Source organism: Phoca vitulina, unplaced genomic scaffold, assembly GCF_004348235.1.
Source record: "Phoca vitulina isolate PV1807 unplaced genomic scaffold, GSC_HSeal_1.0 scaffold32, whole genome shotgun sequence".
NCBI classification, from domain to species: domain Eukaryota; kingdom Metazoa; phylum Chordata; class Mammalia; order Carnivora; family Phocidae; genus Phoca; species Phoca vitulina.
Window position 1 is genome coordinate 6367432 of NW_022589735.1, and position 12668 is coordinate 6380099.

Below are 12668 nucleotides of genomic sequence, written 5' to 3' on the forward strand. Positions count from 1 at the left end.
GGTTCCCAGCCACCAGCAGCAGGGCTGGCCAAAGCCCAAATTCTCCCCAGCCTCAGGGGTAACTGCTCAGCAAGGGAGCCTCAGAGAATCCAATTTGTCTTTCCTCCTGTAGTCTTTGCTTTGGTTATTGCTTTAAGATTTATTTGTGGCAGTTTGGGTCTTTGATTCACACGTTGGGTCTTCAGTGAATACAGCCATTCCTTTCTCGTCTGTGCCCAACTGCCAGCGCAGCCTTCCTGGAAAACCAAAGTAGCCTCTTTCCTCTGGGAGGATACGGTATAGTGTGCTCTGGGATCACAGAGCAGCCCAGGTTCATGTCCCGGTGCTGCCATTTTATTCATTTACTTATTGAATCACTCAACCCACATATGTGTATTGAGCACCAACAATGCACCAAACACTGTTCCAGGAACTGGGACCTCGCAGAGAACAAGCCAAAGGATCCACCTTCATGGAGCATCTCATCTCCTGAGACTGTACCACAGGTGAGTTTTTTTTAGGGTCACAAATCCCAAGGAAGCCTTAGACTCTCCCCAAAAGAATGCACATAAACAGAGGCACTGAAAACTGCATGCCTTGTTAGATGGCTGGTAGATCCCTGAAGCCCACGGGTAGACCTCTTGGGGTCTGAGAACACCAGGTTAGGAACCTCTGAGCAAAGAGAAATTGGATACAAGTCCTTCTTCAGTGGGCAGAGCTCTCTAAGGGGTCTGTTCATATGCCACCATGATCTGTTGAATTCCTTCAATGGGTCATAATCACATTCAACCTGAAGCCTCAGATCTTGACTTTCCTGCATTCCAAAGACAGATTCCTACAGGTGAGCTTCTTAAGATAAAAGAGTAGGAGAAATCTGCATTCTGGACCGTGAACTAACTGCCCTGTGGGATTTGGGGTAGAACATCCACATCAGACTTGCAAATGATCTTTTCCTCACATACACGGGGTAACAATTTTCTCCAGGTGAGCATGAATATGCCTCGTTTTATGCACTCCCTATGCTCCTGAAAAGTTATACCTGAATCAAAACCTTGCAAATAAAACCACTTAAAATGCACTAGGGAGCTCACTACTTCATAAAAGCTGGCAATGAATTCTCTGGCAAACCAAGGGAAACTTTGGAATGTGCAAATTCATCTCTCCTCTTTGTTAGAATGGATTTCTGTAGAATGGGTAACTATAAGTGAAGAAAGCCAGTGGGTGGGGTGGATTTAAGACATAAGGTTTCTACTTATTGTGCATCTGTGCCTCTAAGAAGAGCTTTTCAGAGAAAATGTTATCTTTTATTACCTATTACAAAGACCAAATTAACCAGTGCATGATTAACTCCTCTGCAGTGCAGAGGACAAGACACCCCGGGATCTCATTCATCACAAGGCCATCCGCCATGGTGGTTAGTGCAGGGCAGGGAAATGTGAGGCACAAACTGCGCTGGGTGGCAGGCAACAAATGGACCCCTCATCAGCCCCTGACCGGCTCTGACCCCGGGCTGACGTCAGGGCCTGTGACACCACAGAGCCATGGGGACCAGCAATGGAAGAGAATGACTCTAAGCATGAGAGACAGAGAGGCCATCGGTGGGAGGGCTCCCGACAGGCAGCAAAGGAGGGGAGCTGAGTGAAACCAGAGGTGGAGGACGGTGGAGGAGGGAGGAAATCACAACAGGAGAAATGCACATAGCTAATATGGCCGCAAAGAAGTAAAGGACTGGGGCCTGGTAGGGAGTGAAGACAGAGTCAGTCTCTAAAGTAAAAGCAGAGATAAGATGACATCATCACACAGAAAATTCAGTCAGATGGGGCAGCCTTTTAGCAATGAAGGGAGAGCCGGCCTCCAGCTAAAATGACAATCACACTCATAGCGAGCCATGCTGCTAGAAAGCCGCCATGCAGAGAAAGAACAGGGACGGGGCAGAGAAGGAGATTCTCGCCGCGTCCCCAGCTTGGCACAGTGGGCACTGTGGTCAACTCATTCCAGCTTCTCAGGGCTCTTCCCCCCCCCCTGCCAGGTATATACTCAGCCTCAGAGGGGACGTGTCAGAAAGCCTAACTTTCCCAAAAAGGGCCCAGGCACAGGGTAACACGCTCAATAAACGCTCCCTGGATGAGTCACTGAACTATGGGGGCTCAGCCCACAGCCTGTTTTTGCGGTGCCTGAGAACTAAGAATGGTTTTTAAATGTTTAAAGCGTAGTCAGGAAGAAGGAGGAAGAGGAAGAAGAGGAGGGAGGGGAGAAGAAGAGACAGAGATCCTATATGTCCCACAAAGCCCATGCTATTTACTGCTTGACCCTTTACAGAAGAAGTTTGCCAACCCCTGAACTAATGAGTTTACTGTAAGCATTTTGAATTGAAGACTCAGCCTTGCGGTTTCCTATCCACTCAGCCCCTACGCCTAACGCATAGTTAGTTCACTGTCTGAGCATACTGGTCGCCTCGAGTTTGAAGGATGGTTCAGAAAGGAAGACTTAACTTGCCTCCAAAGAAAAAATGCAGGGCACCCCGCCAATGAGGCTCAGAATGCGTGTCTTACTAAAGTGGGTGTAAGGAGAGGGTCACAATGATTTGGGGGAGCTGAGGGAGTTGAATGCAACAAGCATTTGTCAGAGGTCCAAGTGCCAGACTCTGGGTGAATAAAAACATCTTTTTTTCAAAGGCCTCATTCCTACAGAGCACACAGACATCGAATCCAATAAACAACAGTATAATGGAGAGATGGGTGTCCACAGTAAGCACGGTGGGAATGCTGAGGGCTAGAGTCCTTGGGAAGGCTTCCTGGAAGACACCACGTTTTGAGCGACCCTGAAGAAAGGCAGGATTCCAGAAGGCAGAAGCAGGAACACATCCTAGGTGGAGGACCTGTCTGGAGCAAATATACAAGCTCAAATGGAGCTAAAACATGGACAGGGAACAGCAGAGCCTTTGTGAGGGGGGTAGTTAGGAAAAGGTCAGTTGGCGACTTCATTTGGGTCCCCACCACCACCACCACCACCACAGCAGACCCTGAAATAAGAGCTTGAGTGTAAGGAGTGTATTTGGAAGGTCCCAGGGAACACCAGTCGCGAAGGCAACTGGAGCTTAGCTCTGTTACCGACTCTGGGAGCCAATGCGGAGCGTGCCCCCTCAGAGTTATCCCACCCCAGGGACAAGGAAGTTGGGGTGTTTACATGTCAGCTCCCTTCGGTCATGTATTTATTGAGGACTGCTCTGGGGGGAGGGGGAAGCATTCATTCCCTGGCTTCTAGCCTACCCCGTGCCCTGGCTGCCAGAGCCACTCTCTGCACAGCTATGCCGTGGGCCCTGAGAGTCGGAGGGGCGCACTGGCAGCTGCAGGGCGCCGCGCGTGACGATGTGCGGAGATGAAGAGTACCAGCATGGTGTCCACAGCCCCTGCGAAGGTGGGTCCCGATCGTGGAGAGCCCCTCGTGCACCTCTGCCAGGGACCTCCTCCTCTACAGGGAATGGAGCGCAAACAAGGTTTCGAAGCCTGGAGGCAACAGGACTGCAATTCAGAATATGATTCAAAGGACAAGCCAGCTAAGAGGTGCCTGGAAGAATTCTGTAACTTTCCAGAGGGTGAGAGGGGGACAGGAACCAGGCCATGACAGTGGGGTAGAAAGCAGGGAACACATCCACAGGAGGGCATCAGGGGGCCTCCCATGGCTCCAGCAGGCTGTCAGCATGGAGTAAGGACAGGGTGGGTGGGCTGCAAGAGGGGTGGGGGCTCGGGAGGCAGGCAGGTTTAAGGGGCATCTTTGTGGCAACTGGAAATGGTCTGGAGCTCAAGAGGGAACGCGGGACTGAAAACTCACTGGGAAATCACTGGCAAAAAAAAAAAAAAAAAAGAGAGAGAGAGAGAGAGAGGATTTAGAAAGAAGGCACAAGGTCCACCACCAGAACTCTGAAAAATACTCATGTTGACAAAAGAGGAGGAAGAATATGAGTCAGTGAAGCAGGAGAAAAGTTGGGAGCCCCAAAAAAGAAACACCAAGTAGAGGATTTTTAACAGTCACATCTTCCCGACATAAGGCAATCCTCCACATAGGGCCCACATCCGGCCTAGCAGCCATCCGTCCATGCGCAGGCAGCTGGTAGCGGCCCACACCCGGGGGGGGGGTGCGCACGGGGGAGGCCAACCCTGCGCTACCCACGACTACGGATGTCATCAACCTCAGCATCCTGAACCCTAAGTGTATGGATTGCTGGAGAGTTTGTGAGAACTGACCCCACCGCCAAAGCGTCCACAGAACCCAGCGCACCTGTGCCGTGAGCATTTCGTGGAGGAGACACTCCATCACTTTCAGCGATTCTCAAAGGGCTCTGCAAACCCACAAAGGACAGAAACCACAGTTCTAAGTGACCAATGAGACAACAGCCACTCTGAGCTCACATTCAGCCTGAGCCCGGGGTAGGAGAGCAGGTGAGAGACCAGAGACCTTCCTGAATGCATGGGAATGGAATTTTCCCTACACCTCGCAGAAGAACACCCTCAGAGCCGAACACTTGACCTGCCATGGCTACGGGCACACATGCAGAGACAGTTTCATCCTTGTGCAAAGTTTGCTCTTGTTCCTGCCCCACCACTCCCGGCCTGGCTTCTCTGCTAGGCAGGGCGGCAGGTGGAGCCACCCAGCAGCAAAAAGATGACCCTGAATCTTGCCTCAGAGATCAGAGAGCCTTCTGTTATGGAAAAAAAAGGGAAAAGAGAATACAGCTCCAGTTTAAAAGGCTTTGAAAAGTGTTCCAATGCAAGGAAGTTAGCTCCACTGCGGGGCACCCTGACTCAGGAGAAAGATAGCCATTGTTGTCTGCATTCGAGGCTCTCTGGGTCTGCCCTCCTGATCACGAAGATTGTTGTGCTGAGAGCCACACTGCTTCTCCAAATAGGACACAGAGTCTACTCATCTCAGGGTCTGCTTACTGGCCCTACCAGCAGCTCCTGGCTTCAAAGAAGGTTCTGTGAATGTTGCTGTCTAAACCCACAAGAAAACCGCATATACCTACATCTACTCGACCGGCCCCAGGTACACATCAGAGGTCAGGATTTGAAATCACTCCTGGATTCCAGAGATAAATGCCCACCTTTGCCATTCACCCAGGCTCAGCAGACCATGTGGCACAGCTGACCAGGACAGATGTCATGCCTGACCCAGGAAATGAGCATCTGTGATCCCCAGGGAAGGTGGGAAATGTACAGCAAATATTTTCTGGAATCCTTTATAAGGAGAAAAGAGAGAGTGTTTGCTCTCATCCCAGCTCTGACACTGAAACCTCTGCAGTTGCTTCCCCCTCAATAGGAAATATCAAGGCAATATGGACCCCATGACCCCAACGCCTCGTCCGGCTCTGACGTGCTGGGCACCTGGCCTCAGGGAAGCTGGCTCCCCGCTCCGTGGAGCCTCGTCATCCCTCCCCTGCCTCCTGCAAAGCTCATGCGGCCCACAGCATCTTCTGGGGCAAAACCAGAGCAGGCCCAGAGGCGCCCCTTGCACTGCCTGACACAAAGAGCCATCTATAAACCTTTTGGGGGTTACAGACGGTAGCAAGGATTCACGTTCATAAACAAGGATTTCCACTTCCATTTAAAAAAAACAACTACATAAAATAATTCTTCAAAACTTCAAGAACTCCTTAATGCGCCCAGTGGGGCAAGAACGGCCCATCATGGAGGTCAGATGAACGTGCTAACAAATCAGTTTCTCCATCAATTTGTAACTTAGCTGAAAAAGTGCTAACTGCCACAGTGGGTTCGATCGTTACACTCCTTTTAAATGTCCTATTCTCAGCCATATATTATTTCATTACACCCACAATGGGCCATTGGTTCAAGTCAGGAAGCATAGGAAACACTGATGTTAAAATACAACAAATTAATGAAGACTGTAAAAAATGGTAATAATTCTACAAAATCACTGTGGGATGGTTTTTGCCAGGTAAGTAAGTTGCAGCCATCTGATCAGAAATCACATCTTGTACATCTAGCTATCTCTGCTACTTCGAAATGTGAATGTTTGAAAAGGAAATGTACTGACAATTATATCCAATCTGGCTTTTCACGTGTTGAGAATAAAGACTGCCCATACACACAATATGTTATTAGTGGCAAAGTATTTACATGTAACAGCATGAAGCCATCTCTCCTTTCTTGTCATTTAACACAGAACACAAACACTGTCAAAATAAACCACCAGTTTGTTTGCTTGTTTAGGGCAAAACGCGAGAATCCAAAACTCCAGGTCAAGAAAGCAGCTTTCGTCTGTTGGATGTTGAATCACATGGTTAAATTTCAGTCTGTGCTTCAAGACCTATTCAGTCGCCAACAAACATGATAGATGTCATAATTTATTTGTTGGCAAAGCATACTTTTTCTGACCTAACTAATTAAAAAAAAAATAAATCAATTCAAGCCTGCAAAGTACTTAGAATGGCACCTAATATAGAGAAAGCACAAAATAAATGTTAGCCATTATTTTTATTATTATTAAATTATGATCAGTTGTTAAATGGGTAAAAAGTTTAAATTTCTAATATGTTATTAATAGTATTAAATGCTATTTGTGGAATAGACTTGATATAAACTTTAATAATACTGGTCCCAATTTTTAAGTTAAAATTATGTCTTTATTATGTACCACTCAAAAATGATTAAGTAATTTTTTTCAGTTTTTTGGGGGTTGAGAGATTAAATTACTGCAAAAAAAAATGTTCATATGATAGAACAGATTGATGGATGGGCAAAATGGCTAAAGGGAAGAAAAAGATGCAGTCTTCTAGTTATGGAATGAATAAGTCGTGGAAATAAAAGGTACGGCATAAGGAATGCAGTCAATGATATTGCAATAATGTTGTATGGGGACAGATGGCAGCTACACTTGGGGTGAGTGCAGGGTAACATATAAACTTGTCAAATGACTATGCTGTGCCCCTGAAGCTAACGTGACATTGTGTGTCAACTACGCTCAAATTAAAAAAGTTTTAATATTCATATGGAAAAAACACAAAACACCCTGGTGACCACATTCCCAGTTTGTCCTCCAAATTCCTTTCCAGCCTCCTCTACCCTTGCTCTGTGCCCTGGGAGGCTGACCCGCCAAAATTGCAAAAAAGGGTTTCAGTCCCCACTGGCTTCCAGTCCAGCCAGGAGGAGGCACCAGGAGATGAGAGGAGAGGAAGGGAAAGACGTTAGAGCATTATTCCCCCACATCCTCTCCATCCAGGCAGCGATCTTATAGCAGCCACATTTCTACCCATGGCTGTAAGCAGAGACTGTCCCCCTTGCCTACAGCCTTCACTGGGTCCAGGACAGATCCTCCCTCTACTTTTCCGGTCCAGGGAAGGTCATGGCTTCTGCTCTTACTGGCTCCTGCTTCACCATCCTTTTGTTGATTCCCTGCATCCTGCTCCCACCCTTACAGACAGTCCTTTTGTTAACTGTTCTTTAGTTGCTTTTCTGAGCATGCCATTTTTCTCTTACTTGGTTCTGGAAGTGGCCCCAGGAAATAGGCCCTAAAAATGGGATATGGGGATTGCATTACTCACCTATTTGATGAGAGCATGGATAAGCCTCTTTCTAAGGGTAGATGGGATAGAGATAATCTGTGGTGAACAATGCCATTACAATGATTCAAATCGCCATGATGACACAGGATGGAGTGCAGGTAGAAGACAGAGCCCCGGGGGGCGCCTGGGTGGCTCAGTCGTTGAGCGTCTGCCTTCGGCTCAGGTCATGATCCCAGGGTCCTGGGATCGAGCCCTACATCGGGCTCCCTGCTCCACGGGAAGCCTGCTTCTCCCTCTCCCACTCCCCCTGCTTGTGTTCCCTCTCTCACTGTCTTTCTCTCTGTCAGATAAATAAATAAAATCTTTAAAAAAAAAAAAGAAGAAGAAGAAGAAGAAGAGTCCCAGGAACTGAGACAGCTCTTGAACTCTGTCACGAAGGGACAATGGTGATTGCAAAGACACTGGGAGGAGCCAACTGCTTCTGACTACTGAGGGAGAATATATCCACAGGAAAACACAATGAAAACCTTGAATCCCCGAGTAAAAGAACAGGTAGACATTCAGGAAGACTCACGCAGGTCTGGAAGGAGTGTCTCATCACCTACGTTGCAGGACAGATAGGGCTGAGGATCAGACATAAAGCCTAAGCATAAGCATTACAGTGTTGGGGACCAATTAATAGAAATCTTTGCCAAATGGCTAAAATTAACAAGTCAGGAAACGACGGATGTTGGGGGGGATGTGGAGAAAGGGGAACCCTCCTACACTGTTGGTGGGAATGCAAGCTGGTGCAACCACTCCAGAAAACAGGATGGAGGTTCCTCAAAAAGTTGAAAATAGAGCTACCATACGATCCAGCAATTGCACTACTGGGTATTTACCCCAAAGATACAAATGTAGGGATCCGAAGGGGTACGTGCACCCCGATGTTTATAGCAGTAATGTCCACAATAGCCAAACTGTGGAAAGAACCAAGATGTCCATCGACAGATGAATGGATAAAGAAGATCTGGTATATATATACAATGGAATATTATGCAGCCATCAAAAAGAATGAAATCTTGCCATTTGCAACGACGTGGATGGAACTGGAGAGTATTATGCTGAGCGAAATAAGTCAATCAGAGAAAGACATGTATCATATGATCTCACTGATATGAGGAATTCTTAATCTCAGGAAACAAACTGAGGGTTGCTGGAGTGGTGGGGGGTGGGAGGGATAGGGTGGCTGGGTGATAGACACTGGGGAGGGTATGTGCTATGGTGAGCACTGTGAATTGTGCAAGACTGTTGAATCACAGATCTGTACCCTGGAAACAAACAATACATTATATATTAAAATAAAAAAAAAAGGAAGAAGATAGCAGGAGGGGAAGAATGAAGGGGGGGAAATCGGAAGGGGAGACAAACCATGAGAGACTATGGACTCTGAGAAACAAACTGAGGGTTCTAGAGGGGAGGGGGGTGGGGGGATGGGTTAGCCTGGTGATGGGTATTAAAGAGGGCATGTTCTGCATGGAGCACTGGGTGTTATACACAAACAATGAACCATGGAACACTACCTCAAAAACTAATGATGTAGGGGTGCCTGAGTGGCTCAGTCGTTAAGCGTCTGCCTTCGGCTCAGGTCATGATCCCAGCGTCCTGGGATCAAGCCCCGCATCGGGCTCCCTGCTCGGCGGGAAGCCTGCTTCTCCCTCTCCCACTCCCCCTGCTTGTGTTCCCTCTCTAGCTGTGTTGCTCTCTGTCAAATAAATAAATAAAATCTTTAAAAAAAAAAAAAAAACTAATGATGTAATGTATGGTGATTAACATAACATAATAAAAAAAAAAAAAAAGGAATCTTTGCCAGATCACTTATGCTAAGGCAGTGGTTCTCACCTGGGAGCAATCTGCCTCCCAGGAAACATTTGGTAGTATCTGGAGACATTCTGCATTGTCACCCTGGTATCTAGTGGAAAGAGACCACAGAAGCTGTAAATATCCCACAATGCCTAGAAGACACACACACACAAGAATTCTTTAGCACAAAATCTCAGTAGTGTTCAGGTTGTGAAACACTGTGCTAAAGGTAAAGGTACTGGTGGAGAAGATATGAGATCCTGATACATGGAATGGGGACATTTAGGGGGGTGAGAACTTTGAACCCCTAGATCCTCTTGAAATTTCCTCACTGGTTGAAGCAGATCCTCATCCTCATAAAAGGGAACCAGATTTCCCTTGCACAGAGGTCTGGTGTGCAGTTACGGATGTAGCAAACCCTAGTCCATATAAAAACTCAGAAGCCACTTGCTTTTACATGGCAGGGATAGCAGTATGCCTTCACGATCTCATCCCAAAGTTCTGCCCGCTCTCCCGTTCTGTTACAAGAGTCCATTCACTGTCACAATTTAGTCTTAATTTATGTCTTGCCATACAAGAGAAAATCACAGGAGTCTATTATGTTAATATAATTATGTTAATTGGACCTGTTGAGAAGAAATGAGTGAGCACCATGCATATTTTAGCAAGACATATACATGGCCAAAAATAAGTGATGAACTCTACAAAAATTTAAGGACCTGACACATAAATGAAGTTTCTAAGGATGCAGCAGTCTAGAACGGCTAGGTATATCCCCTCTAAAATTACAAAATGCTGCTTTTCTTTCTGCCATTCGCCACAAAGAAGAACATACCACTTGAGTGGGTCACTCTGGATTGTGGAGGACACATATAACACATTTGAACATCTTGCACTGACCTCTTGCTTGATAACTGGTAATTCTTCCAGTTTTGAGAGCAGTCTGGATCGAGAGAAGTTTCTACAGAAGGTCCTGGCTATAAGCTGCTCTATTGCTCTGTTACTTGGTGACCCAGCACATTCAATTGTACTAGAAATATCTGTGGTACACAGAGATGTCATATAGAGTATAGAACTTCTAGCAAGCCCTAATAGGAAAATTACAGTACAGGCCCCAAGGTTTTAGAATAAGAATTCTGCTAATAAGAGGGGCACCTGGGTGGCTCAGTCGGTTAAGCGTCTGCCTTCAGCTCAGGTCATGATCCCAGGGTCCTGGGATCGAGTCCCGCGTCAGGCTCCCTGCTCAGTGGGGAGCCTGCTTCTCCCTCTGCCTGCCTCTCCCCCTGCTTGGGCTTGCTCTCTCTCACTCTCTCTCTGACAAATAAATAAATAAAAATCTTTAATAAAAAAAAAAGAATTCTGCTAATAACAGTACTCCTTGTGTGAAGCAGCTTCTGGCTTCCTACGGATGCCATGGAAAAGACTCAACACCAGACCATGGGACACCAAGTGACCATGTGTCACCAACTACCCTTCATGCATGCACTGAGTGCTATATGATCTACTGAATCATAACATTAGAAGTACACAGCAGAATTCCATTGTCAAATGGAAATGGTGTCTACAAGATCAAGCAGGTCCAGAAGTAAGAGTAGACTGTATAGCAGATAGCTCAGACTCCCATGGTACTTAAACTCCTACTGCTTCACTATGCCTGCCTCAAGCCGCACCTATGCTCAGAGGGAGCTCTCTATAATCAGTGAAGACTGGGGCAGGGGTGATATGGCCTGGTTTATTGATGGTTTGCACAGTATGCTGAAACAAGTCGGAAATGAACAGAGAACATACTGCAATCCCACTCAAGGGTGACCCTGGAAGACAAAGGTGAGGGGAAGTCCTCCCTGAGGGCAGAAACTCAGGAAATGCATGCAGTGGTCCACATCACATGGAAGGAGAGAGAGCCCGATCCATCTGTCCTGATTAGTCAGTCACTAACAGGCAGACAGCTGGTCAGAAACAAAGAACGAATAAGATTGACATATTGGTGACAAAGAGTGAGCCACTCAGAGTGAGTTCAGGGAATGTGTGAAGACATCCATGTCCCATAGGTACGCTTACCAAAGGGAATTCATGGCACAAAAGGCTCTCAATCATCAGATGGATGAAATGACCTTTCTCTGTGTATGCCAGTCACTGATGTCCCCAAACACCCCACACTTGATCAATAGGCCCCTGGAAAAAGTAGCCATGGTGACAGGAACAAAGGCTCTTATTCATGTACTCAACAATACCCTGATCCCGTACGAACAAAGGTTTTAGGTCACATGACCAGGTTAAAAAATAGAAGCGGACCAGCCCAGGTGTTGGCTGAGGATCAATGACACACGGAATGGGTGTTGAACAACCAAAGCTATGATAAGCATCTTGTGCCTCATAATGAGCTGCAGAGAGATCGCAGCACCGATGTTTTGAGTTAATGGTTTATTTTTTTTCCCACCACCTTATAGAAAGGGCACCAGGAAACAGTGACATTTTCATTAGACTCCTGGCGGGAATATAATGGAATTGAACTCCACACTAAGATCCAAGAGCCAATGCGTCTTTGTGTGTCCATTGTGTTGGGCCCATAATGTTTCCCCTGACAAAGGAGTAGAACAGGGACTGAATGTGCCGGATAGTCTCCGTGTGCCCTCCCGATCTGCACTCCACCCTTCTCCACCTCGCTCTGGGCCCTGGGTCCCTGGCCTAGGCAGACGACATCATCCAGGCTCCCTTGTCGCCTCTGGCTCTCGGGTGGGTTTGCCAATGGGCATACATACCAGCAGGAAATTGGGAAATGGGAGGCATAGAGGACGTAGGGTCTCCCCAGTTCCCTCTAGCCAAAAATCAGTTTACATCACAGCTCACGGCCAGATTCTACCCCAAAGCTTTCCTCCTATGACTGCAGTTCTCCCTGAGTTCCTAACAGCCCCCCTACCCCTTTCAAGCCCAGGCTACTAATGCTTTCTGAGCCCTGGGTACCTCACCCTACCTTGCTGCTCATGTCATTGTAAACAGTCACTTCTTTAACCTCTCTGACATTGCCCTTCTGGGTTTTCTGTCCCTTTCCTGCTGAGATCCTAACTGACATAGGCAACTTCACTTCTCAGAGCAGAAAACTAAGGTCTAAAGGCAGGAAGGGCAAAGCTGCTCCTTGCCTGCCCACAGGGGCCTCCTCTAGGGAGCAAACGACAAGGCTCTGCCTGGAACTGACCATCCAGAGAACATACCTCCAGAAATCTCCTTTGCTGTATTCAGATTATAAAATGGTGTGCAAGCTGGTGAAAAGGTTTTCCAGAGAGGGGGGCAGAGATGGTGCCGAGATAGGTCTCCCACCCAGGACTCTAGG